General features: G+C 37.1%; 1 long non-coding RNA gene across 1 annotated transcript; it reads left to right on the top strand.

Annotated features, from left to right (window-relative positions):
- The first annotated feature begins 19,444 nt into the window (after positions 1-19,444).
- On the top strand, positions 19,445-26,833 carry LOC133246787 (uncharacterized). The gene is made up of 4 exons (XR_009736176.1): positions 19,445-19,761; positions 22,341-22,973; positions 23,891-24,024; positions 26,696-26,833. It is a non-coding gene; the product is annotated as an uncharacterized LOC133246787 (long non-coding RNA).
- Positions 26,834-27,341: the final 508 nt, after the last annotated feature.

Genomic DNA, 27,341 nt, shown 5'->3' with positions numbered 1-27,341 from the left:
AACACAACTCCAAGATGAAAGGTAAAGTTACATCACAAATTATAGAGAGCTGACTCCTGAAAAATAAACAGGAAGTACGAGCAAAACAAAAATAATTCTCTTGCACTCCTCCAGTTATTTGTGTGTTTGGTGGGGGGGAATGAGTCTGAGTATAAACCTGTGTTTTGGGCTGCAATGCTGTTCCTTTTCCACCAAGGAATTTTCCATCATGAAATAGTAGCTTTTGTATACTGCATTCTAGCTTCTGACTTACATTATACAGACACTGATTATGCTAATAGTGTTATTCAAATAATGAGACACTTTACTACACAGTGAAGACCAACAATTCCCACACAAACAACCTGCACATCTATTTTCACTTTATTATTTTAATAACAAAGTACACATTTTTAAAGAAACCTTTTTATTTTGTATTGGAATATAGCTGATTAACAATGTTGCAGTAATTTCAGGTAAAGAGCAAAGGGATTCAGCCATATATATACATGTATCTATTCCCCCCAAAATTCCCCTCCCATCCAGGCTGCCACATAACACTGATCAGAGGTCTATGTGCTATATAGTAGGTCCTTGTTGATTATCCATTTTAAATATAGCAGTGCCAAAGTGCACATTTTAATACATGTGAGGCAAAAATGCACCTAATTATGACTTTTCTAATTTTATATTTTAGAAAGTTATGCAAGATAGAATAATTTTATTTAAAGAAACAAAATGGTAGACCCTCAACAACAAAATAATTATATATATGGTAAAGGTAAAAAGAAAAATATAAAATAGATAAGAGATACAATGCTTGCTGAGTATTTAATATGGGCCAGTTGAATTTTGATTTCTGATCCAACATGGCAACAGCTTGGTAGTCATAATTCACATCCAGGCATGAGAAATGCTAAACGAACTGAAAATCAAGAAATCTTAGATACATCAGAGAACTGAGGCTGTAGCTCTGTTACTCTGACCACTAGAAAGACAGACAGGCAGATACAGAGAATCACTACTTAACCTGAAGCAGACTCACTGGAGCAGAATCTGTAATGGAGCTAGTATCAATAGGAAGACTCTAAGCTATGATTAATGAATTGCTGGAGACACAGTGAGATTTAAAAACTCAGAGTTGGGGGCTTCCCTGGTGGTCCAGTGGTTAAGAGTCCACCTTGCACTGCAGAGGACACTGGTTCCATCCCTGATCCAGGAAGAACACACAGGTCTTGGAACAACTAAGTCCAGGCACCACCAAATACTGAACCTGCATTCTAGAGCCCATGAGCCGCAATCACTGAAGCCTGCATGCCTAGTTTTGTGCTCTTCAACTAAAGAAGCCACCAAAACGAGAAGCCCGTGCACTACAACAGAGCAAGCCCCGCTCGCCTCAACTAGAGATAGCCCACATGTAGCAACAAAGACCCAGCACAGCAAAAAAAATGATAATAATAATACTAACTAAAATAAATAAATAGAAACTAGTCTTCATTAAAAAAAAAATCAGAGGTGGCACATTCTTGGTGGGAGAGGGGCACGCTTTCATGATTTTTACTCCCAGTTGCCTTATCAAATTCTGTGAAGATTTGAGAAAAAGTACTTCATGTTTGCAGCAGGGGGCAGGAAAAAGTAATCTTTCTAATATATTTTCAGAGTTCTCTGCTCCTGGCCCCAAGGAAACTCTTTACCAAAGTCTAATTGATTGAGGTTCTATCAGAGGCTACCCACCTGGAGGAAAATACCCAACTCAAGCCTCATCTAGCCTTTGACATTAAAGAAGGGAAATACCCAACTGAGACTCACTTTAAAAAAAAAGAGAGACTTAATTATGGTACTAGAGATAACTTTTCTTCCCCTACACCTTACCACCATATCAACAGGGTTCCTGTATAATAGCAAGAACACAACTAAAAGAAGTTGAAACCTCAGACACTATTAAGAAGTCTCTAGGAAAACTCAGAATCACAGGAGAGGCAGAAACATAGACAGTAAATGAAATGTTAGTCTCTGAAACTATGGATACAGCAAGCATACACACAACCTAAGCCCTGGACAGAAAGATATAAAATCTCATACTAAAAGTCACGCTACCTCATTTCTTTTGCCTGATAGTCATGTCTAGCTTTCAACAAGAAAATCACAAGGCCTGGTAAAGATAAAAATACACTCTGAGAGGCAAAGTAAGTGTCAGAACCAAAGCCAGATATAATGGAGATTTTTAAATTATCACACTAGGAATTTTAAGTAACGATGATTAATATTCCAGGGGCTGGAAAAAGCAGACAACATGCAGGACCAAATAGGTACTGTAAGCCAAGAGATAAAACTTCTAAGAAAAACTCAAAAGGAAATAGTAGTGATCACAAGATGAACAGGAAAAAGAATGTCTTTGGTGGCAATCTCATCAGAAGATTGTACATAGCTGTGGAAAGAATCAGTGTTTAAAGATATGTCAACAGAAACCTCGGAAAATGACATATAAAAAAAGATAAAGAAAAAAAAGCTAGCCCCAGGCAAGGCTTCAAAGATTGTGGCCCCAGCAGTCATCTTTCCTGCAACTTCATGAGAGACCCTCATCAGAACCTCTCAGCTAAGCAGCTGTCATAGATCAACATTGCTTCTTCAACTCCCAGTAAGTCTTTCCCAAAGATAATTTCCACTGGTTTTGTTTGAGCTATTTATTTAGGTGCTTGTGCGTTTTACTTGTGATTTGAATTTGCCTTTTGGATATACAATTCCCCAATTAAGTTAACATCCATCTTCTGGAAAATCACTTGCAAACAAGGTCATTATTAAAGAAAAAGAATCAGAATTTGAAAAACAAAAAGAAAATGATGGAACAGACTATTCAACAATTGATGAATGATTATAAAAATTGTAACATGTGTATAATGGGAATACCAAAAGAAGAAGAAAGAAAAAGTAGAAGAAAATTTTGAAAAAATAAATGGCTGAGAATTTTCCAAAATTAATGATGTCACCTAATCACAGATATAGGGGAAGCTCAAGAAACACCACGCAGGAAGAATGCTAGAAATTCTATACCTGAGCTCATCATATTCAAATTTTAAAAATCAAAGACAAAGAGTAAGACTTGATAGAAGCCCAAAGAGGAGAAAACTGCATTATCTACAGAGAAAGAGAGATAAGAATTGCACTGGACTTCTCTTCAGAAACTGTGCAAGTAAGATAAGAAATGGAATGGAATATTTAAGGTGTTAAGAGAGGGAAAAAAATGCCACCCTAAAATTCTGAATCCAACAAAATTATCCTTCAAAGGAAAGGAGAGTACTTTGGTGATTATGATGTGTCTGCGTTAGTTCACCACTATAACAAGCATACCACTCTAGCAGGAGATGTTGATGGTGGGGGAGGTTATGCATGTGTGAACAGAGAGTATTTGGGAAATGTCTGTACCCTCACCTCAGTTTTGCTTTGAACCTGTAACTGCTAAAAAATAAAGTCTTTGAAAACATTGCATTTTTATATTTAGAAAAAAGTGAAGCAGAAATACTTTCTCAAACAAAAATTCAGAGACTGCTGCCTCTGGATTTGCCTTGCAAGAAATATTAAAAGAAGTTCTTCAAAAAGAAGGCAAATTATACAGATCAGAAACTCAAATCTACATGAAGAAAGGAAGAGTATGAGAGAAGGATAAGCGAAGGTAAAATACCTTATTTTTCTATTCCTAATTGATCTAATAGATAACAGTTTGTTCAAAATAATGACAACAACATATTTGGTGATTATAGCTTGTGGATAGGTGAAATGAATGATAGCTATGGCTTAAGGGAAGGGGATATTCTGTTATAGGTACTTGCACTGGGGCTTCCCTGATAACTCAGCTGGTAAAGAATGTGCCTGCAGTGGAGGAGACCCTGATTCGATTCCTGGGTTGGGAAGATCCCCTGGAGGAAGGCTCCAGTAATCCCCACTCCAGTAATCCTGCCTGGAGAATCCCCATGGACAGAGGAGCCTGGTGAGCTACAGTCCATGGGGTCACAAAGAGTCGGACATGACTGAGCAACTAAGCTCAGCACTCAGCACAGGTTCTCGCATTACCCATTGGGAAATATAGTATTTGCACATGAATTTGGATTAGTTGTAAATGTGTATTGCAAACTGTAGGCAAATACAGATCAGTCATTTGACATGGTTTAGCTCCCATGATTCCTTCAACTCTGTAGTAAATACTGGTATTCTATTACAGATGTTAAAATTAAACATAGTTTGCAAAAGCAAACTAAATATTTTGTAGATGAGAAAGCTAAGACTCATAGAAATTAGTTAAATCACATTAAGAGGACTCACAATTTTAACCCATTTCCATCACCTTTCAAATCTTATAATTTCCACACAGTTCATGATGCTTCTCCTTTGTGAGCCATCTTTAAAAGATCAAGGAGCAAATTCATAATTAAATGATAAAAACAAAGCAAAAATAATAATATTTTTCTTAAAATTTATATCAATATAAGACATATGTTTGGAAGTAGTAAATCTGTTTGCCACGTTAAATAAAGGGTAATAATGGAAAATACATATCCAAAGAAGTCTCAAATTGCTTACATTCCTGAGACAGTACTATCATCAACCAACTTAAAGATATATGTATTGTCAATACATAGGATGTCTTCCTATGTCCTAGAGAGGCGTCCAAATCTTATATCCCAATGCAATTCAATGGTTTATTTATTCCTTCAATAAATATTTATCCACCAGGTGCAGCATGCCTTAAACAAGAAGATGCTCTGACGTTTCTGTGCCAGAACAGCTCTAATCATTAGAAAGTCTTTTATTACATTGTATGAAAAGCTGCCTCATTAGTCCTAGTCCTGTTTTTCAAATAACCATTACATTTTCCACACAGTAGTCTTAGACATATTTGAAGTATGTCTCATGACTTGTCTGGACTAAACATTATGGTGTTTGTCCTTTGTGGGGAGAAAAGTCACAACTTGCATTCTTCTAGAGGCTACCCTGAGGAACAGAGGCTACCCTGAGGAACAGAGGCTACCCTGAGGAACAGAGGCCACCATGAGGAACAGGCTACCCTGAGGAACAGAGGCTACCCTGAGGAACAGAGGCTACCCTGAGGAACAAGGCTACCCTGAGGAACAGAGGCTACCCTGAGGAACAGGCTACCCTGAGGAACAGAGGCTACCCTGAGGAACAGGCTACCCTGAGGAACAGAGGCTACCCTGAGGAACAGGCTACCCTGAGGAACAGGCTACCCTGAGGAACAGAGGCTACCCTGAGGAACAGGCTACCCTGAGGAACAGAGGCTACCCTGAGGAACAGAGGCTACCCTGAGGAATAGAGGCCACCCTGAGGAACAGGCTACCCTGAGGAACAGAGGCTACCCTGAGGAACAGGCTACCCTGAGAAACAGAGGCTACCCTGAGGAACAGAGGCTACCCTGAGGAACAGAGGCTACCCTGAGGAACAGAGGCTACCCTGAGGAACAGTCCCGTGTGTGCAGAATATTTTTCTTGGCCCATTACATAGCTAAAAAAAATTAGCTGCCGAGATTAAAAATCAGAAGATAATAGACACTAATAAATATATCTCACAGTTTGGTAAATACTTGAAGATCCCAAGATCAAAGACCCCTGGAGTGGTAGCCCCTTGACGGGTCATGCACCACCCAGCTCACCATATGCTTTGCCTGTTCTAATTTCCTGAGGGTGGCCAAACGGCAGTTGCCATTTAACATCTTGCTCCCTCTTTCTCTTTGTTCCTCTCCACCTTTTTTTCTCCTTCCTCCTTTTCTCCCTTCCTGCCTTCCTTTCTTCTTTCTTTCAGTTCTAGGTCCACTTAACTTCTTTACAATACATACCTGGTACCTTAAAAGCAATTAAATTTGTTCCTAAATTGTATGTCACTAGCCCTCATAAAACTTTACATCCAGAACTAAGCACAATACAGAACTTTTTAGACCACTCTTATTATGATGCTATATTCTTATATGACAACTACATTATATTCCTAGGTATCCAAAATTAGCTTATATTGAATTCACAGTCAAGTAAAATTCTCAAGGCTGAAGCAGTAATCTCTATGCAGCTGGAATTCCTTGCAAACCACCGGCAGGCTCAGTACTTCCTTACATCCTAGAGGGATACTTGGAGCTCTAGCTAACTATCAGACTAAACAGAAGTCACCCCTGCAATCACCCACAGCTATGTTCAGATAACTCAGCTTTTACCTTATTCTCACTTGAATCTCTATTCTAATAACTGAGTCACTGCATATTTATTTACCTGTGCAGAAGCTCCTGCTTGGAACCTTGCCATTCCAAAACATGTGCCTAGACCCTAAGCCCTAGCACAGTAACTGATGCTATTACTGCCTTTAGACAAATGGTAAGTTGCTTGTATCTCACAAAGAATCTGGCTGTTGTGTTTCCCTGCTATCCCAGCATCCTCATTTGTAATTGTTCCTGTACTACCTGTTGTATTGATTTGTGTGCTTCTGCTTAGGCTCTGGATCCCTTAGTGTCAACTCCATGAGAACACAGGGCCAAATTCAGGTCCCACTCCTGGTGATCTACATGATCTGCTAAGCATTGGTAAGTCACAGCTACTTTCATCTTTTTTAATGTAAATAGTAGTTAACTGAGTTTTGTGTAACAGTTTGAATTATTTTTAGTCTTAATAATAGTATTTACTACCCATATAATTGATGATGTAAGTTTGTGACCATTTTTAAATTAGCATAGAGTTATAGTCCCAAAACATTCACAAAGGGCCTTTAGAGTGTTCATGTTTTCTGTTTGTTCTTTCCTTTTGGTTGCTCCATGTTGCTTGTTTTAGCAATAAACTGTAAGTTATAGTTCACTTTTTGAACCTCAGTATAGAACACCCAGGTGCTGCTAGTGGTAAAGAACATAAGAGATACAGATTCAGTCCCTTTGTTGGGGAGATCCCCTGAAGGAAGTCATGGCAACCCGCTCTAGTATACTTGTCTGGAGAATCCCGTGGACAGAGGAGCCTGGCAGGCTGTAGTCCAAAGGGTCACAAAGAGCCAGACATGACTGAAGTGACTTAGTACATAGAAGACCCTGAGCTTCCCAGGTACTGCTAGTGGTAAAGAACCCACCTGCCAATGCAGGAGACATGAGAGACCCAGGATCTACCCCTGGGTTGGGAAGATCCCCTGGAGAAGGAAATGGCAACACACTCCAATAGTCTTATCTGGGAAATACAATGGACAGAGGAGCCTGGCAGGCTACAGTTCATGGGGTCGAAACAGCTTGACACAACTTAGCAACTAAACAACAAAAATAGAACTTCACTAGTGTCCCTACTACATTTGCCTAGTTAGATACATCATTTCATGTTTAAACACCTTTTCAGCCATAAGTTACACATATGCATTCTAGTTTTAAAGCTTCTGAAAAAAATTATAATTATCCCCTTATATCTACTAAGTAACTAAAGCAAACTTTGGACAAGTCAAGTGTAGAGACTTGCAGCTCTTTTATACAGAAAATTCTCTGAGTTAATATGTTCCATAATTTACTAAGTCTTTAGTAACTCTATGAGTTTTAGCCCTTCCCTTCTTGCTACTATAACATTGATGTTGTTAGTAGTTGGAAAATACTCAACAAATAAATGTGTATTCTAGCACTTAAAATTCATAGTTAAAATTTCTTTTTCATTGGTAAAATACAAATATTTCAGGTAGAAATAGTAGGTATCTGATATAAAAGATATAAGTAAATATTTGAGTGTAGAATCTGCAGAACTTGGGCTAATTCAAAGTGAATTTTAAAAAAGGGGAGGCAGAATCTGTGTTGTGTGTGATGGAGTACATGCAGCACTGCAGCTGACAGAGGATGGGACTTAGGAAGAGGTAACTACAACAGTAAATGTTATTGTAGATGTGTGGTGTGTCAGGTACCAGTGGGATATCCAGACATGGATGCAGAAAGCATAGATAGATATGTTAATCTGGAGCTCTGGAAACTCTAGAGAGGAGAAAAAGATTTGGAGTTCATTAGTAAAACAGGCTGGAGAAGGCAATGGCACCCCACTCCAGTACTCTTGCCTGGAAAATCCCATAGACGGAGGAGCCTGGTGGGCTGCAGTCCATGGGGTCGCTAAGAATCAGACACAACTGAGGGACTTCACTTTCACTTTTCACTTTCATGCATTGGAGAAGGAAATGGCAACCTACTCCAGTGTTTTTGCCTAGAGAATCCCAGGGATGGGGGAGCCTGGTGGGCTGCCGTCTATGGGGTCGCACAGAGTCGGACACGACTGAAGTGACTTAGCAGCAGCAGCAGTAAAACAAGCATGGTGTGACACCATAGGGAATGATGTACTTGCTCAAGAAAAACATGTAGATGAGAAAGAAGAGCATGCAGAAGAAAGAATCATAGGAGAGACATCTATGGGAGACATCACAGGACTTGGTTAAACTGTGACATTAACTACCCAACTGGAAAGATAATATTTTAAAAAACTAAACAGCTTCCTCCAAACTCCATACAACTCCACATGAGGTACCAAATTCAAATGATTCACAGAGAAGTTTCACAAACATTAAAATTTTCCAAAGCATACACCAGTGGATTTCAACCAGGGAGCAGTTTTTTTTTGTGAGGAGACATTCATCATTTTGGGCGACATTTTTGATTGTCACAACTGGGAAAGGGACTGGTGTAAGGAGAGTATTCTATTGGCCTCTAGGAGGAATAGGTCAGTTCACTTCAGTCACTCAGTCATGTCCAACTCTTTGCAGCCCATGGACTACAGCACAAGCTTGCCTGTCCATCACCAACTCCTGGAGTTTGTCCATACTCATGTCCATCGAGTTGGTGATGCCATCCAACCATCTCATCCTCTGTCATCCCCTTCTTCTCCTACCTTCAGTCTTCCCAGGATCAGGGTCTTTTCAAATGAGTCAGCTTTTCTCATCAGTTAGCCAAAGTACTGGAGTTTCAGCTTTAGCATCAGTCCTTCCAAAGAATACCCAGGGTTGATCTCCTTTAGAATGGACTGGTTTGATCTCCTTGCAGTCCAAGGGACTCTCACGAGTCTTCTCCAACACCACAGTTCAAAAACATCAATTCTTCGGTGCTCAGCTTTCTTTGTAGACCAGCGCCCACATCCATACATAGCTACTGGAAAAAGCATAGCTTTGCCTAGACGGACCTTTGTTGGCTATATAATGTCTCTGTTTTTTAATATGCTGTCTAAGTTGGTCATACCTTTTCTTCCAAGAAGCAAGTGTCTTTTGATTTCATGGCTGCGGTCACCAGCTGCAGTGATATTGGAGCCCAAGAAAATAGTCTGTCACTGTTTCCATTGTTTCCCATCTGTTTGCCATTAAGTGATGGGACCAGATGCCATGATCTTCATGTTTTGAATGGAGTTTTAAGGCAACTTTTCACTCTCCTCTTTCACTTTCATCAAGAGGCTCTTTAGTTCTTCTTCACTTTCTGCCATAAGTGTGGTGTTATCTGCATATCTGAGGTTATTGGTATTTCTCCCAGCAATCTTGATTCCAACTTGTACTTCATCCAGTCCAGCATTTCACATGATGTACTCTGAATATAAGTTAAATAAGCAGGATGACAATATATAGCCTTGACGTACTCCTTTTCCTATTTGGAACCAGTCTGTTGTTCCATGTCCAGTCTAACTGTTGCTTCTTGACCTGCATACAGATTTCTCAGGAAGCAGATCAGGTGGTCTGGTATTCCCCATCTCTTTCAGAATTTTCCACAGTTTATTGTGATCCACATAGTCAAAGGCTTTGGCATAGTCAATAAAGCAGAAGTAGATGTTTTTCTGGAACTCTCTTGCTTTTTCAATGATCCAACAAATGTTGACAATTTGGTCTTTGATCCCTCTACCTTTTCTAAATCCAGCTTAAACGTTTGGAAATTCATGGTTCACTTAGTGTTGAAGCTTTGTTGGAGAATTTGAGCATTACTTTACTAGCGTGTGAGATGAGAGCAATTGTGTGGTAGTTTGAATATTCTTTGGCATTGCCTTTCTTTGGGATTGGAATGAAAACTTTTTCCAGTCCTGTGGCCACCGCTGAGTTTTCCAAATTTGCTGGCATACTGAGTGCAGCACTTTCACCGCATCATCTTTTAGGATTTGAAATAGCTCCACTGGAATTCCATCACCTCCCACTAGCTTTGTTCGTAGTGATGCTTCCTAAGGCCCACTTAACTTCACATTCCAGGATGTCTGCCTATAGGTGAGTGATCACACCATCATGTTTATCTGGGTCATGAAGATCTTTTTTGTATTGTTCTTCTGTGTATTGTTGCCACCTCTTTTTAATATCTTCTGCTTCTCTTAGGTCCATACCATTTCTGTCTTTTATTGTGCCCATCTTTACATGAAAATTTCCCTTAGTATCTGTCATTTTCTTGAAGAGATGTCTAGTCTTTCCCATTTTATTCTTTTCCTGTATTTCTTTGCATTGATCACCGAGGAAGGCTTTCTTATCTCTTCTTATTATTCTTTGAAACTCTACATTCAGATGGGTATATCTTTCCTTTTCTCCTTTGCCTTTAGCTTCCTTTCTTTTCTTAGCTATTTGTAAGGCCTCCTCAGACAACCATTTTGCCTTTTTGTATTTCTTTTTCTTGAGGATGGTCATATTCCAGTAGGAAAAGGCATAGGTCAAAATACTGTTAAACATCCTTCAGTATACAGGACTGTCTTACAGCAACAAACTATTAGCCCAAAATGTCAAGAGTGCCAAAGTTGAGAAATTCTGAAATAGAATAAAAAGTTGCAAAGTGCCAAAAGCTTATTCTTGGTTTATATTTGAAGAGAAAAGAAATTTGAACTATCAAAGATAGTTGTGATAAAATTATTAATAAAGCTTGCTTCCAATGGTTGATGCAGTTATACCAATAAAATATGAACAAGGCCTATGTTTTTATTAAAATAATGCACATGACAGAGAAGGCTTTATTTCAGAAGTGCATGGCTGATTCAACAAAATCAAATCTGGCAATATTTAATCTCAAAAATAATAGAGAAAAACTACATTTCAACATATCCCAAATAGTATTCAAAAAATTTAATATTCAATCCATATAAAAAATTATAATCCTATTCTAGTGAATGAAAGAAACTTTCTTAACTTGGTAAAAAGTATACATTAAAAATTTTAATATCTTATTCAATAGTGAACTACTAGAGTTATTTCTAATAGAATTAGGAAAAAGAAAAGCATGACATACATCACCATGTTGGATTATTCTCTATATTATAATAACATAAGAAAAGATATAATAATAATTTTTCAAATGGAATAGAGAAAGTAATCATTATATATTTTGAATGCTTAGAGAATTCAATAAAAATGAAAAATATTCAAATTACTGAAAATATAGAAAATTTTCTTAAAGCAAGATTAAAAAATAATTTAATACCAGAAATAATCAACTAGTCATCAAATTAAAACTGTTATTCTATTCACTCTAGTAATAATGATAATAAGCTTAAAATAGAGTCTACTTTGGCTTTTGGCTACCCACTGTCTCTTCCTCCTTTTCTGTAAGCAGACTCCTCATTCTATTGTGGGGATCTCGAGATGCCCATTACATGCTACTGTGTGGGTCCCCAGCTGGCCATCTGCTTTGTCTGAATCCATTATTTTTCTTTGTTTGTTTTTACCCTATAAAGGTTCAGTTGACTTGAAATGGTTTGTTAGAGTAGTTTTATTGCTCTCAACCAAAGAACTAAAAAACTAAGTATAAAGGACCAAAAGAAAGAAAAGTTCAGTCACAAAAGAAAAGAACACGTGAGCAATTAGGTGTGGGTTGCTCCTGGATAGAGAAACTCAACCAGTAAAGATTTACGTTTTCTTCCAAATTAATTATTATAATTCTCCATAATTATGATTCCACTGGAAGGGTGTGACTCAATTAATTTATTTGAAAAACAAGAAAATAGGACAACTTTACAACTATAGTTCAGTGGATCATCCTATCAGTTAAAAAAAAAAAAGAACAAATAAGCTCTGTTTGTTGTAGGAAGGAATAAGAATAAACACATGCATGAACAAACATAAAAGAAATTCTGGCAATAACTTCATAAATGATAAAATTCAAATTTAAAACTAGTAAAAAGTTATTCAAACAAGTTATATACCCCCCCCCATATTATAAAAACACACTCACAGGCTCCAGTTTAATTAAAGGTATAAATTTAAAGTATAGAACCATAAAAATTTAAGAAACATTTGAGAGACTATTTTCATCATCTTGGTGTAGGGAGGGTCTAAGTTTAGAAAAAAAGAAGCTTTGAACAAAAACCATAAAGGAAAGAACAGATATATTTGTTTACATAAAACATAATAACAAAAGTTACTACACAGCAAAAGTCACCATAAACGAAGATTGGAAATTCATTTGACAAGTGAATATGTACTTTTCCTTATTAGTAATCCAAGAATTTATTAAATAGAAATATTTTGACAAGCACAAAAAATATGATATATGTTTGATCCTTTGAGCATAGTAATAATAACTTGGAAACACCCTGAATGATCAACAGTGGTGGATTATTCACACACACACACACAAATAAGCAAAACCATGCAGGGAAATATTTATTATACAGTCATTAAATATTCTCAATTATGACAAAGTAATAAACAGATGTTCATAAGACATCAAGTAATATAAAGCAGATTACTATATTCAGTTTGTGTCTACACTATGGAGTATAATCCCAAAATATTAAGACAAAGTCTGGAAAAATATACATCTAATAATTAGAATGATCTCAAACTACCACACAATTGCACTCATTTCACATGCTAGTAAAGTAATGCTCCAAATTCTCCAAGCCAGGCTTCAGCAATATGTGAGCTGTGAACTTCCTGATGTTCAAGCTGGTTTTAGAAAAGGCAGAGGAACCAGAGATCAAATTGCCAACATCCGCTGGATCATGGAAAAAGCAACAGAGTTCCAGAAAAACATCTATTTCTTCTTTATTGACTATGCCAAAGCCTTTGACTGTGTGGATCACAATAAACTGTGGAAAATTCTGAAAGAGATGGGAATACCAGACCACCTGATCTGCCTCTTGAGAAATTTGTATGCAGGTCAGGAAGAAACAGTTAGAACTGGACATGGAATAACAGACTGGTTCCAAATAGGAAAAGGAGTTCGTCAAGGCTGTATATTGTCACCCTGCTTATTTAACTTATATGCAGAGTACATCATGAGAAACACTGGACTGGAAGAAACACAAGCTGTAATCATGATTGCCGGCAGAAATATCAATAACCTCAGATATGCAGATGATACCACCCTTATGGCAGAAAGTGAAAAGGAACTCAAAAGCCTCTTGATGAAAGTGAAAGTGGAGAGTGAAAAAGTTGGCCTAAAGCTCAACATTCAGAAAACAAAGATCGTGGCATCTAGTCCCACCACTTCATGGGAAATAGATGGGGAAACAGTAGAAACAGTGTCAAACTTTATTTTTCTGGGCTCCAAAATCACTACAGGTGGTGACTGCAGCAATGAAATTAAAAGATGCTTTCTCCTTGGAAGGAAAGTTATGACCAACCTAGATAGCATATTCAAAAGCAGAGACATTACTTTGCCAACAAAGGTTCGTCTAGTCAAGGCTATGGTTTTTCCTGTGGTCACGTATGGATGTGAGAGTTGGACTGTGAAGAAGGCTGAGCACCAAAGAATTGATGCTTTTGAACTGTGGTGTTGGAGAAGACTCTTGAGAGTCCCTTGGACTGCAAAGAGATTCAACCAGTCCATTCTGAAGGAGATCAGCCCTGGGATTTCTTTGGAAGGACTGATGCTAAAGCTGAAACTCCAGTACTTTGGCCACCTCATGCAAAGAGTTGACTCATTGGAAAAGACTGTGATGCTGGGAGGGATTGGAGGCAGGAGGAGAAGGGGACGACAGAGGATGAGATGGCTGGATAGCATCACTGACTCGATGGACGTGAGTCTAGGTGAACTCTGGGAGTTGGTGATGGACAGGGAGGCCTGGCGTGCTGCGATTCATGGGGTCGAAAAGAGTCGGACATGACTGAGCGACTGATATGATCTGATCTGATCTGATGGAAGATATGGAGAAGGTAATGGCACCCCACACCAGCACTCTTGCCTGGAAAATCGCACGGACAGAGGAGCCTGGTGGCCTGTAGTCCATGGGGTCGAGAAGAGTCAGACACGGTTGAGGGACTTCCCTTTCACTTTTCACTTTCCTGCACTGGAGAAGGAAATGGCAACCCACTCCAGTATTCTTGCCTGGAGAATCCCAGGGACAGTGGAGTCTGGTGGGCTGCTGTCTATGGGGTCGCACAGAGTCGAACACGACTGAAGCGACTTAGCAGCAGCAGCATGGAAGATAAAATATTTTAGATTTTTACCTCATATATTTTTGTACTGCTTGAAGTTTTCACACAGATCAAAGATTATTTTTATAATTACAAAACATTAACATAAGATCAATTTTGAAAGAAAAGTTGGAGCAGAAAAAAGTCATACATTTGGACTCAATAATCTCACTTATTCTAGTTAATCCAAAGATAATAGTTCAAAATAAGAAAAATCTACAGAATTAGTTTATTTATAAACTATAATTTATGATTTATAATTGTTAAATATTAAAAATAGCAAATGTGTACAACACTAAGAGAATATGCTATTTGATGTGAAGTTGTGCAGCCATTAAAAAAGTAATTATGAACCTTTATAGGAACTTGACAGAGCATATTTAACAAAAATAACAAGTGAAAAAGCAAGATCTAAATTGTATGTGTTTAATAAATATCCAAGTGTGTGCAACAGAAAATAGATTTAAATGGGCATTAAGTTCGATAGTATGTATGTATGTTTAAATTTTAAACTCTTAGCAATATTATTTAATTTTATTTCATGAAAATACTTAAAAATAAGTATGCTTTGTTTCTTTCCATTAAGTCTTCTTGGCTGTTTTAGTTAACTCCAGGAGGCAATCAATTTGTTTTGCCATTGATTCTTCACTGCTATTTCATATCATTTATCATAGTTTACTGGTTTTCAATCCTTTCAAATTTAATCATATATTCATAAGTTCTATTTTTTCCCATTTTACTCACTAAATTCTAAGGAACATGAGGGCAACTACCACATGTTTATTTATACTGTTTTCTAGTAAATATATTGTAAAGATTCCACATTTACCCCTAAATTTTATCAACCTTTCAGAAAATAAAAGCTGCCCAGATATGAGAAATAGATCTATAAAAACGATAAAGGGGGAAAGGACAATAGACAACACTTACACGGTCCTTCTTGGGTGCCAGGCACTGTTACAGCTCTTTACAAACATTAGCTCCTTCAGTCCAGATTGTTCACTGTCTGAGCCACCAGGGAAGCTCAGTGAATCTATGAAGTAGGTACTACTGACAAACTATTTTATAGATAAAGCTAAATTATAAAAAGTTAAGGACTACATAAATCCTGGATATGAACTTAGGCAGTCTGGACATGCTGGCTCCAGAGTCTGCAATGCTTTACCACTAGTGTTATCTAACATGGCTCTTTGGAACTATTCTTAAATATGTCAACCAACCAGTGGAGGACAGGGAAGACTGGCATGCTGCAGTTCATGGGGTCACAGAGTCGGACATGACTGAGAGACTGAACAGCAAAATCAACTAATATCATGTGATATGCACATTGAATAATTCATTTACAGAAAACTGTTGAATATACACATATGTGATGCACATAGTATTGTCAATTGGAGGGTTTGGAGGTTTTTTGAGCATTTTATGTACTTATAGGAGTTGGTCTCAAGGAACCCACTAAAATCTATCTAAACTTTATTTTTGGTCTAATTAATAAAAAGTTCCTGGTAGGGGATTTGAGGGGAGAATGTATACATGTATACATATGGATGAGTCCCTCCGCTGTTCACCAGAAACTATTGCAACATTTTAAATCAGCTATAGGCCAATACAAAACAATGTCTTTAAAAAGTTCTCTCTGAAAAACTTTCTGATAACATTCCTTTTCTCTAATTCTAAGGTGTCATTTAAAATTAAGAAATGTTTCAATGCCATTCTCCCAAATCTTCCCACCCTCTCCCTCTCCCACAGAGTCCATAAGACTGTTCTATACATCAGTGTCTCTTTTGCTGTCTTGGCATTGAAACATGTGAAACGTCATGTATGAAACGAGATGCCAGTCCAGGTTCAATGCACGATGCTGGATGCTTGGGGCTGGTGCACTGGGACGACCCAGAGGGATGGTGTGGGGAGGGAGGAGGGAGGAGGGTTCAGGATGGGGAACACATGTATACTAATTAAATAATTTTCTATTAAAGAAAAAAAAAAGAAAAAGAAAAAAAAATTAAGAAATGAAATTGCATATATTTAACTTACACAGAATCTAGACTATTTGGGAAGTTCATCTGTCCTCACTGGTTTTTTGAGACAGAGTAAATAAATTAGTAAAATTTTTTGTTGTTGTTGTTCAGTCCTTCAGTCTTTGCCTTGTCCTTCACCATCTCCCAGAGTTTGTCAAACTCATGTGCATCGAGTCAGGGATGCCATCCAACCATCTCATCCTCTGTTGTCTCCTTCTCCTGCCTTCAATCTTTCCCAGCATCAGGATCTTTTCCAATAAGTTGGCTCTTTGCATCAGATGGCCAAAATATTGGAGCTTCAACTTCAACATCAGTCCTTCCAATGAATAGTGAGTTGATTTCCTTTAGGATTGACTAGTTTGATCTCCTTGCAGTCCAAGGGACTCTCAAGAGTCTTCTCCAACATCACAGTTCAAAAGTATCAATTCTTTGGCACTCAGCCTTCTTTATTGTCCAACTCTCACATCTATACATGACTACTGAAAAAAACATAGCTTTGATAGATGGACCTTTGTCAGCAAAGTGATGTGTCTGCTTTTTGATACACTGTCTAGGTTTCTCATAGCTTTTCTTTGAAGAAGCAAATTATAAGTGTCTTTTAATTTCATGGCTGCAGTCACCATCTGCAGTGATTTTGGAGCCCAAGAAAATTAAGTTGGTATTTACATTGTAAAATATGGTTCCTCAAATTTTCCCAAAATTATCTTGATTGCTGGCAGTGGAATAGGACTTTCCATTATATAGAAAGGAGCAGTCATGTATTCTACTTAAAGCCAATGGCTCGAAAGATTTGGTCAAAAAATGTTGTAAGCTCATTTGCAACGCAATGCTAAATGTATTTGCAGGAAAACAAAATGATTATGTTTAGTAGGTAGGGTCTTCCACGTGTTAAAAATGTGTTCTTCATTGGTACTTCCTAAGTTTTGGGGAACTGTGAATTTTACAGATTAACCTTTCACCTGCTATCAATGCCATACAAAGTCAAGATATTTAAACTGTAAAAATGATTAAATTATACACCTTAGAGAGAATGCTTTACAAACATATTCATAAATTTATAGTTCTATTTTTCTCCCATTTCAAAATGGACTATTGATAGCTATACTTACTTAGGATGGTCCTATCTCGTCTAATGTTATTGTTTTGGGTACATTTGACAATAAGGTACATAGGTATCATTTTTATAGACTTGGCAATGGTACTGTGAGACATTAACAATTAAAAAAAGCAAAATACTTAAAAATGTCATACCTCTTTTATGTCAAGCAAAAGGATAATAATGCTCTACAGTTTTGTGGTATATGGCAATTTTTGTTTTTTCTTATTTTTAAGTGTCCCATGGCTTTAATAGAGAGTGGATCATACTCCTCAAACCATGAATGTAAAACAAGATAATATATGCAAAATCACCATGGAAAGTGTAAACTAGGTATTCTTCTTCATCATTCTTACATCTTTTTTTTTATTATTATATTATATCTCCCTCTCCCTATCCTTCCTCCTAAGTATCAAAATGCCCTCCCTTCATTCCACACAGGGTAGATTTCTGACTAGTTATTAATCAATGAAGCCATTATATAGAGTATGGTCAGGAAACTGACCATATGTCATATTCCAAAATTTTAATTTGCTATGTTTAAGCAATGGGAAGAGATGATGGCACCATAGTGCCATTTTAAAAATCCAACATTTCTAGTTAAAGTGTCTGTGATTTGATACTTCCTTTCGGGTCTTTAAATTCCTATCTCCACCTCCCTCCAATAGATCCTAGTTAGATTCACAGTAGGAAACACCAGGTGAAATTAAACACATGAACTCTGGAGTCAGTGGAGTCAGACAGAACTGGGCCCCCATTCCTAGTTTGTTATTTTGTGTTTGTGGATTTACCACTGAACTCACCAGTGAACTACATAATTTTTCTCAATATCAGTGTTCATAGCTGTCTAGTGAGCACAGAAATGAAACCTCTTAAATTGTTATAAAGCTTAATATGCAACCTACTACATTTAGTAAACTATGCATGAGATTTAGTACATTTTCCGATAACAATTAAGGTCAACTTGTATTTGGAGAGCTATTTATTTTTAAGTGTTTTTTAATGGTACCCATGTCATGTACAAAAATATTGTCTTGCTATGGAGTACACTTGAAAACTAATAAAATATTGTCAGTCAGACTTAATTTGAGAAGAGTGGGGAGGGAGAGAAACTAGGGTGAGGAAGAGGAACAGGGGAGGAAGAAAAAGATGGATTGCCTTGGGGGGAGGGGAGATAAAGGATAAACAGTGGACACAACAGTCAGCTGAGTGCAAAGGGTAAAGAAAATTAGGCCAACGAATACACTCTGAATGGTGGCTTTGTAAGTAAAATATCAAGATTTGGTTATCACAGTGCCATCAAGCACAGAATGACACACAGGCCTCACTTGACAGGGGAGTTCAGGACCATCAAATGACACTGAAAGCTGAAGCTGAAAAAGAAGCCATCAGTTTCATCCATGGCTGAAAAATACCATGGTCCCATGACATTCAGATCCTATAAAAATATTTTAAAACTCTCTTACTCACCGTTAAAAATGTAGAGAACATAAAAGGAGTGAAAGTATGGTGGATGGATGGTAAAGAATCTGCCTGTGATGCCGAAGACCTGGGTTTGATTCCTGGGTCAGAAAGATCCCCTGGAGAAGGGAATGGCAATTCACTCCAGTATTCATGCCTGGAGAATCCCCATGGACAGAGGAGTCTGGAGGGCTACAGTCCATGGGGTCACAAAGAGTCAGACACGAACAAGCAACTAACACACACACATGTGATAGGAGCTGTAAACTCTTTGCCTCTTTGTCTTAACAGGAGTGGCCAAATTATATGTAAACCAAATATTCTAAAAAGTTCAAAGTGATATGGTATTTGTTTGAGAATTAGATGTATCTTACAGACTAATTTGGATTCTTGATGTTTAGTTTCCTCTTTCATTCTGCTTACAACCCAGATGATAACTGAAAAGAGATATAAGAAATGTTTACAGTTTAGTTTATCCTCTCGTGTTCTTCATTAACTTACTGTGGGTGTTCTTTTAAAAGGCCAAGGTTCACGGTTCTGTTTTTTAATTGCAATTCACTCTTTCCCACTTCTTCCAGGAGCTTCAGCTTTATCATTGTTGTGAGATTTACAGCACTTCCTTCCATCGTCAGCTTGCTAATAGGCAGTGGTTGAACTCCCTGGAGTCTAAACTAGGAAATATGAGCAGTATGTAATTGCTATGGCTGGAATCGCATTCCACTTCAGAAGCTTCTTAACAGCATTCTCAGATGTGTGAATATACATTAGTGACCCAAGGGGATTACTCCCTGGCACCAAGTTTACCTTTATGAGGGGCCTGGATGATGAGACCTTCCCTCCCATAAGCAGAAGGTAAGGAGAGGCAAAGGGCTCTGATGAATTCAGAAGAAAATGCATGGGAAAAGAGAAAGCTTTTAAAAGACAGAAATTCAAAAGAAAAACTATAAAATTTTGCCTTGGGGTATATAAGTTTAGTATTTATATTGACTAAATAGCTAACATGTTTATCAAAACATCCAAGGGCAATAAGGCTAAATAACATGACTTGATCTTCCTGTGTCTGTTTATGTGGATGGTAATTGACAGTAACCAACACTGAACTTTCACTTCCTGTTCACTGTAACTAGGACAGACAATACTGGGAGGATGATTCAGTTGCTCCAGCAGTAACTGCCCTTTGAAGAAAAAGCTTCCTGATTTCACCATGTCTCTTTTTAAATATTTCTGCCCTTCCTGCCCACCCCCAACACCTCTTCAGCTTCTCTTTTTGCAACGTCTCTAACCACTGTCCCCTAGAGGCCATAGCTATCAAAAAGGCTACCCTTCAGTTTTTAGAGCAAAGATTTTTTTTTTTTTTTTTTGCATGGATGTGCCTATTTCACAGGAGAGGGTCACAGGTTTTCTTGCAAAAACAATGACTGCATTATCACATGCACAATCAGTGTGAAAGTCTACTGTATACTCAAGTAATATGTACAGTAAAAGGATAAGCAAAGAGAAAAGTATGAGGTTAAATTGAAAAAACCCATGGTATCAGCAAAGTGAGGAAAGAGTTCATTCAAAATATCAGACTCTGGAAAGTATCTAGCCACACTGTATAGCCTTTTACAACTCCTAGTAGAAATCTTTGGTTCTAGTAATAAATACACTATTTAGAACAACAAATACAGGATTTAATAACATATGGTTTAAAATTATAAATTTTGAGTGTATATATGAATGAGTGAATGAGTAAGGATAATTTAATTAGAATTAGAAGTTTCCTAGGCCAAACATAATGGCTCATCTAGTTCACGAACATTCGGGTGTTCAGATTTCATCCATTAGAGTGTGTTTCACAACCCTGGCTATGCATTAGAATCACCTAGGGAGCTTTTAAAAAATGCTGCCCGAGTCCCACCTCCAGAAATGCTGATTTAATTGGTCTGTGGTGGGCCTAGGCATGGGTATTTATTGAAAACTCCCCAGGTGATTCTAATATGCAGCCATGGTTAAGAATCACACCATTACAGCCTCGTAGGTAGGCTTTCGGAATAACTTGCAGATTATAGGAATGAATATCTCTCACTGATCTCTTAGAGTGAGGAAGCTGTGGAAGAGATAGAGAAAGAGGGAGGGATGTGGAAAAGGAAAAAGAAAGAAAGAGAAAGGAAGGAAGAAAGGGAATAAGAAAAGTAAATTCTGGCTATTCCACATTAATATTGAGTTCTTACCAGATATCTGTTAAATATTGACCCTATAATAATGAATACAAACAGACTATTGTGGAGCTTATAGGCTATTGACAGAAAACAGACATAAGTAAAACAGAAATGCCTATAAAATTATAAACAAAACCTTGAAACAAAAGATACATAGTGCTATAGGAAAGAGTTTTTCTCTACTGTTTGGGAGGCAGGGGTTTCTCAATGAAGTGATTTTGAACTGAGATCCTAGTCACAAGAAAAGATGAGAGAATGAAGTGATGTAAGACAGAGGGAGAGGCTTCCCTGGTACCTCAGCTGGTAAAGAATCCCTCTGCAATTCAGGAGACCCTGGTTCAATTCCTGGGTCAGGAAGATCCTCTGGAGAAGGGATAGGCTACCCAATCCAGTATTCTTGGGCTTCCCTGGTAGCTCAGATGGTAAAGAAACTGCCTGCAATGAGGGAGACCTAGGATCAATCCCTGGGTTGGGAAGATCCCCTGAAGGAGGGCATGGCAACCCACTCCAGTATTCTTGCCTGGAGAATCCCCAAGGACAGAGGAGCCTGGTGGGCTACTGTCCATGGGGTTGCAAACAGTCGGACATGACTGAGCAACTAAGCACAGCAAGACAGAGGGGACTGCACGTGCAAAGGCTCTGAGTCTCCACTCTTTACTGTAAGGAAACCCGTAAGGTTCCTCTATAGGGAATTTAAGTCTCTCCACTGGAGGACACAGAACTTTATTCATCCTTACACCCATGGCAAAGCTTGGTAGAATATCTTCCACATAGTAGACTACCCTAATAACTGAAGTAAGGAGTCCATATGTAGGAATAATTTCCCAGAAGTGGTTAATTTCACCAATTCTTACTCTCACATCTCAGGACAATGGGAAGCACAAGATGAAAATAAAAAGAACAGTTGTAATCAACTTTCCAGGAGTGCTCACAACCACATATAAACTTTTAAACAAGGTTCAGTCACAGTTTAGTTCAAACCAATACATTTGTAAGTGAGTTTCTTTTGCTACAGCCAGTGCTCATTCTGTATATGCCAAGTCCCTGATTTTAGTGTTTTCCCTGATTTTATAGTTCCTATAGTTTCAAAGTCCTAAAACTGTTAAGCTTTTTATGTTTTATCATGCAGAAATTAACTATGGAACCTACTTTAAAATTGAAAATGTAGAATTGCATATCAAAATATATTTTAAATATTCTCTAATACTTTTGCTTTCTGAAATATTTTAGGCAAATGAAAAAAGCATTATATGCTAAGGTATGCATATGCTAAGGTATAGCATCCAGTCTCATCACTTCATGGCAAATAGATGGGGAAAAGTAGAAGCAGTGACAGAATTTCTTTTCTTGGGCTCCAAAATTGCTGTGGATGATGACTACAGACATGAAATTAAAAGACACTTGCTCCTTGGAAAGAAAGCTATGACAAATGTAGACAACATATTAAAAAGCAAAGACAGTATTTTTTGACAAAGGTCCATGTAGTCAAAGCTATTGTTTTTCCAGTAGTCATGTACAGTTATGAGAGTTGGACCATTAAGAATGTTGAGCACTGAGGAATTGATGCTTTTGAATTGTGGTGCTGGAGGAGACTCTTGAAAGCCCCTTGGACTGCAAGGAGATAAAACCAGTCAATCCTAAAGGAAATCAACTCTGAATATTTCCTGGAAGGACTGATGCTGAAACTGATGCTCTAATATTTTGGCCATCTGATGCAAAGAGCCGATTCATTGGAAAAGACCCTGATGCTGGGAAAGACTGAAGGCCAAAGAAGAGGGTGGCAGAGGATGATATGATTATATAACGTCACTGACTCAATGGACATGAATTTGAGCATAGTATATTGAAGAACGGGGACGCCTGGTGAGTTGCAGTTCCTGGGGTTGCAAAGAGTAGGTAGGACACAACTTAGTGACTGAACCACAACAACAAAAATACATAAACTAATAGAAAATAAAATAGAAACTTCTAGTATATTCATTATTAAGAATATAGAATATTTTTATAGAATATAGGATAGGCATTTCTGAGTTATGAGTAATACTCAAGTATGTTTACTATCAATCAAAAAGAGGAAAGGAAAGGAAAGAACGGGAAAAAATAGATATTTGTAGGATACAAGAAAAGTATGTTTTTATGTATATTCAAATACATGTGGAATTTTATGAAAACGTGATATATACATTTGGGTATAATTCTGCTACTCTGAAATACTAAATTATATGGATCTAGGTGAGAAGGTACTGGAACAAGTTTTCAGGAATTGAACCTGTTCTGCTACCATTACCTTGGGAAATTAATTTCATGTAGATTTCAATGTGAAAAAATGACATAATAATAATACCTGCTACAAAGTGTTGTTCAGAAAACCAAATTCTGTTTCAAATAGAGAAGTTAGCATAGCACCGGACTCAATATGGCCCAAGCATCTAAAACTTATATAAAAATATTCTGCAGTGTAAGGAATTATTATTCACTTTTAGTTGTCATAACTATATTATGGTTATGTTTTTGTTTAAAGAGTATGTGTTTTTTAGAAATTTATTGATATACATATAGATGAAATGATACAATATCTCAGATTCACATGAAAATAATCTGGAGGGATACAGTAGGTAAGATAATTAGATATATTACTGAAATTAGAATATACATATATGGGTTTCATTTTACTATTCCATTCATTTATGTATGAATTTCAAAAAATTAATAATATAAAAATAATCAATAAGATTAATTGATTGAACTACACTTTCTTGTGCTTTAATTCTTATTTCTAGTCTCTGGAAAGCCCAGCTCTCAAGCAGGCCTCTGCCTTGCTTATATGTCCACAGCATCAGTGACTCCCAAGATGACCAAAGTTTCCTGAAAGGTGAAGAAAATGCTTGATTCTGGAGCGCCCTCCTAATAGCAAGTAGGTTTATTCCCCCTCCCTGTCCATACGTACATACAAATAAAGGGAAACTGTATGAAAATAGCATATATTATATAAGAATGAACTGATTTTTCAGTAAATATGAGTAAGAACAATACTTTTTTGAGGCTCAAAGATTCAAAAGCCTAGTGGATTTACTGTAGAGCTGTATGTATAGTTGTATAAACTCTGTATAGTTGTATGAAGCAAATCTATATATGATAAGACAGGAAGGAGGAAGGCAATTCCAGGATAAAGTTATATCAGAGTAAAGAAAATATGCTAAACGTTGGCCATATGACAAATTTTCCATGACTATAAAAATGTGAATACTTTTCCAAACTTTTGCAAGCCCACCCTTATGGAAAACCTTTCTAAGTAACAAGATATGCTCTATGAGAATCAGAGGGAAAATGCAAATATAACGTTGAACTTCATTTAGCCTAACTAAATCCCACATAATTGATAGAAGGCAGTTTTCAAGAAATCTCAAAATAAATAAATTTATCTCAAGATAAAAAAGTATACATGCATTTGTTCCACTTAAATCTAATTTTGGCAGCCTTCCTTATTGGTTAGGTTTTCATTATAATTATCAGAAAAAGATTGCTCTTAATCGTAGTAATTATTTTTCATTTAATTCATTGTTAGATCATTGTTGTGATGAAGGCAAATGTTTGACTCCAAATGAATTTTTATGATAAGGAGGTATTGTACTTCAGAGTAATGTTGTAAAGTGACTTTGGTAACGGATGTGCTTTAATTAGACCTACTCTTACAAATGTCTTAAAGAAGCCTAGATTTGTTTGGTTTTATCCTTTAAAAATATATGACTTACTGACATCCAGATACTGGTAATTAAATATAGACCAAGTGTAAACATGAGAAGCCATAAATCATAGTAGCTTTTCAAAACTAGCTTACTTAGCGCACCATGTAGGCATTTCAGAAAACCTGAAGCACCTTAAGCTTGCTCAAAAAAGCAAATAAAACCCTGCTTATTGCCTTCGAATTTTATTGTTTTTATTGTGTGGTGATTAAGAAAAGCAATGGAGACAAACTTCTGATTCATGAAAACTGAGGGGAAAAGCCCTCTGGTTTAACCTCAGAAGAACTTGTTCTGACTTATCATCTAATTCTGATGATCAGACTATTGAAAAGGAGTCACCTTCTGTTAAAAAGGAAAAGGTTATACTGAACAATGTCACTTTTTAAAATAAATAACATTACAGAGTATGTTCTTTCAGCTGAATTTATTAATATGCATGAACAGAATTCATGTCATTTTCCTACTTTAATGATTATTTGCATACGGTTTGATTTATGTGCAAAGGATACATTTAGAAAGCACACAGGTTATCACTTTTTTTTAACCTTACATTCTTAAGTTTATGGTAAAAAATTTAGCATCCACAAGTATTTTCCTCTAATTTTAAGCTTATGCTAATGATATATGAAAGGAAATAAAATATGTCCAGATTAAGTTTCCAGAAGAAAATGCTTCAGGTTTTACAGTTTGGGGATACATTTGCTTTTTTTTTTTTTTTAAATGTACAAAAGCCCTCCTTAGCTCACATGGAATTATTATAGGATGTTGCTGACCATTGGTGATAACCCTTGACTTTTGTCGTGCTGTCGAGTGGTAGGCTGTAAAAACAAATAGATTGTGATACAATTGCCCACTTTTCAGCTGGATTTAGACAGTATTAGTGTTAGGTTACATTGCATTCATCATGATGACATAAATACGAATGATGTAGTATAGGAAAAGACACTTGACCCACACTTTTGAACTAAGAGTCATTCTCCTTCGCCTGGGTGCTTCTTGATCCATGCTCTAAAAAACAGATCAACCCTTCAGTTTGCCTGATATGCTAATCAAACCTGAGCATACAAGTGCATCAAATGTCTCAAACCACATTTCAAACTTTCTGTATTCTTACATTTTAAATTGTATTTTATCTTGTATTTCATTAACTTACATTTTTTTTTTCCTTTGTGTACATATCTCCTGATATGAATTGGTATTTGGGAGTAGCCCCTGAAATCAAAGTATGTTCTTATAATAGAAGGAAAAATTGGCCAAAATGTATTTAGCATTTGTCATAAGCATTATTTTAAAGGATAGGGAAAGAGAGAGGGAGATGTAATACAATAAAAGAGACAAAAATTATGACATAGCATTTAGGTCCACATGAGTCTTGAAGGAAATACATTACCACTGATGTGAGGCAAAATGTTATTGCTCTTTGCTTTTTCTAATAGGTGAAGTATGTTTTCTAAGTTTTATGAAGCTCTCAATACAGGAAGGAAAATATGTAATATATTCTTGATGTTTTAAAACTAAGATTTAAAAAAGTATTTTTAAGGAAATTTTGCAAAGGAATTGAACAGACATATCATAAGGACTATGTAAGCCTATGATCACTAGATTATACAAGCAGACAGAAATTTTAAGGTGTAAGTTTAATCGTCATCATTATAGCCCAAAGGATTATTGCACAGTTTTGCAATATAATTAGCATAAGTATTTTAGTGCTAAATCAATGTGACAGAAAAATATGTTTAATAGATATGAACTCTATGAGGTTACTAATGGTATGATTATTGATCAGAGGTTATTTATTTGTTTCATTTTAAACCTATAATTCTTTCTCCTTATCCCTCCAAGCTTCCCCCATCTATTTCCCATGAAGTGATGGGACCAGATGCCATGATGGTGACTGCACCATGAAATTAAAAGACGCTTACTCCTTGGAAGGAAAGTTATGACCAAACTAGATAGCATATTCAAAAGCAGAGACGTTACTTTGCCAACGAAGTTCCGTCTAGTCAAGGCTATGGTTTTTCCTGTGGTCATGTATGGATGTGAGAGTTGGACTGTGAAGAAGGCTGAGCACCAAAGAATTGATGCTTTTGAACTGTGGTGTTGGAGAAGACCCTTGAGAGTCCCTTGGACTGCAAGGAGATCCAACCAGTCCATTCTGAAGGAGATCAGCCCTGGGATTTCTTTGGAAGGAATGATGCTAAAACTCAAACTCCAGTACTTTGGCCACCTCATGCGAAGAGTTGGCTCATTGGAAAAGACTGTGATGCTGGGAGGGATTGGGGTCAGGAGGAGAAGGGGACGCCAGAGGATGAGATGGCTGGATGGCATCACCAACTCGATGGACGTGAGTCTGAGTGAACTCCAGGAGTTGGTGATGGACAGGGAGGCCTGGCGTGCTGCAATTCATGGGGTCACAAAGAGTCGGACACGACTGAACGACTGAACTGAATTGAACTGAATCCCTTCAAGGTGTGAATAATTTTTCAGT

This window comes from Bos javanicus, chromosome 4 (assembly GCF_032452875.1).
Source record: "Bos javanicus breed banteng chromosome 4, ARS-OSU_banteng_1.0, whole genome shotgun sequence".
Taxonomy (NCBI): Eukaryota; Metazoa; Chordata; class Mammalia; order Artiodactyla; family Bovidae; genus Bos; species Bos javanicus.
This window is presented reverse-complemented; position numbering and strand designations above follow the sequence as displayed.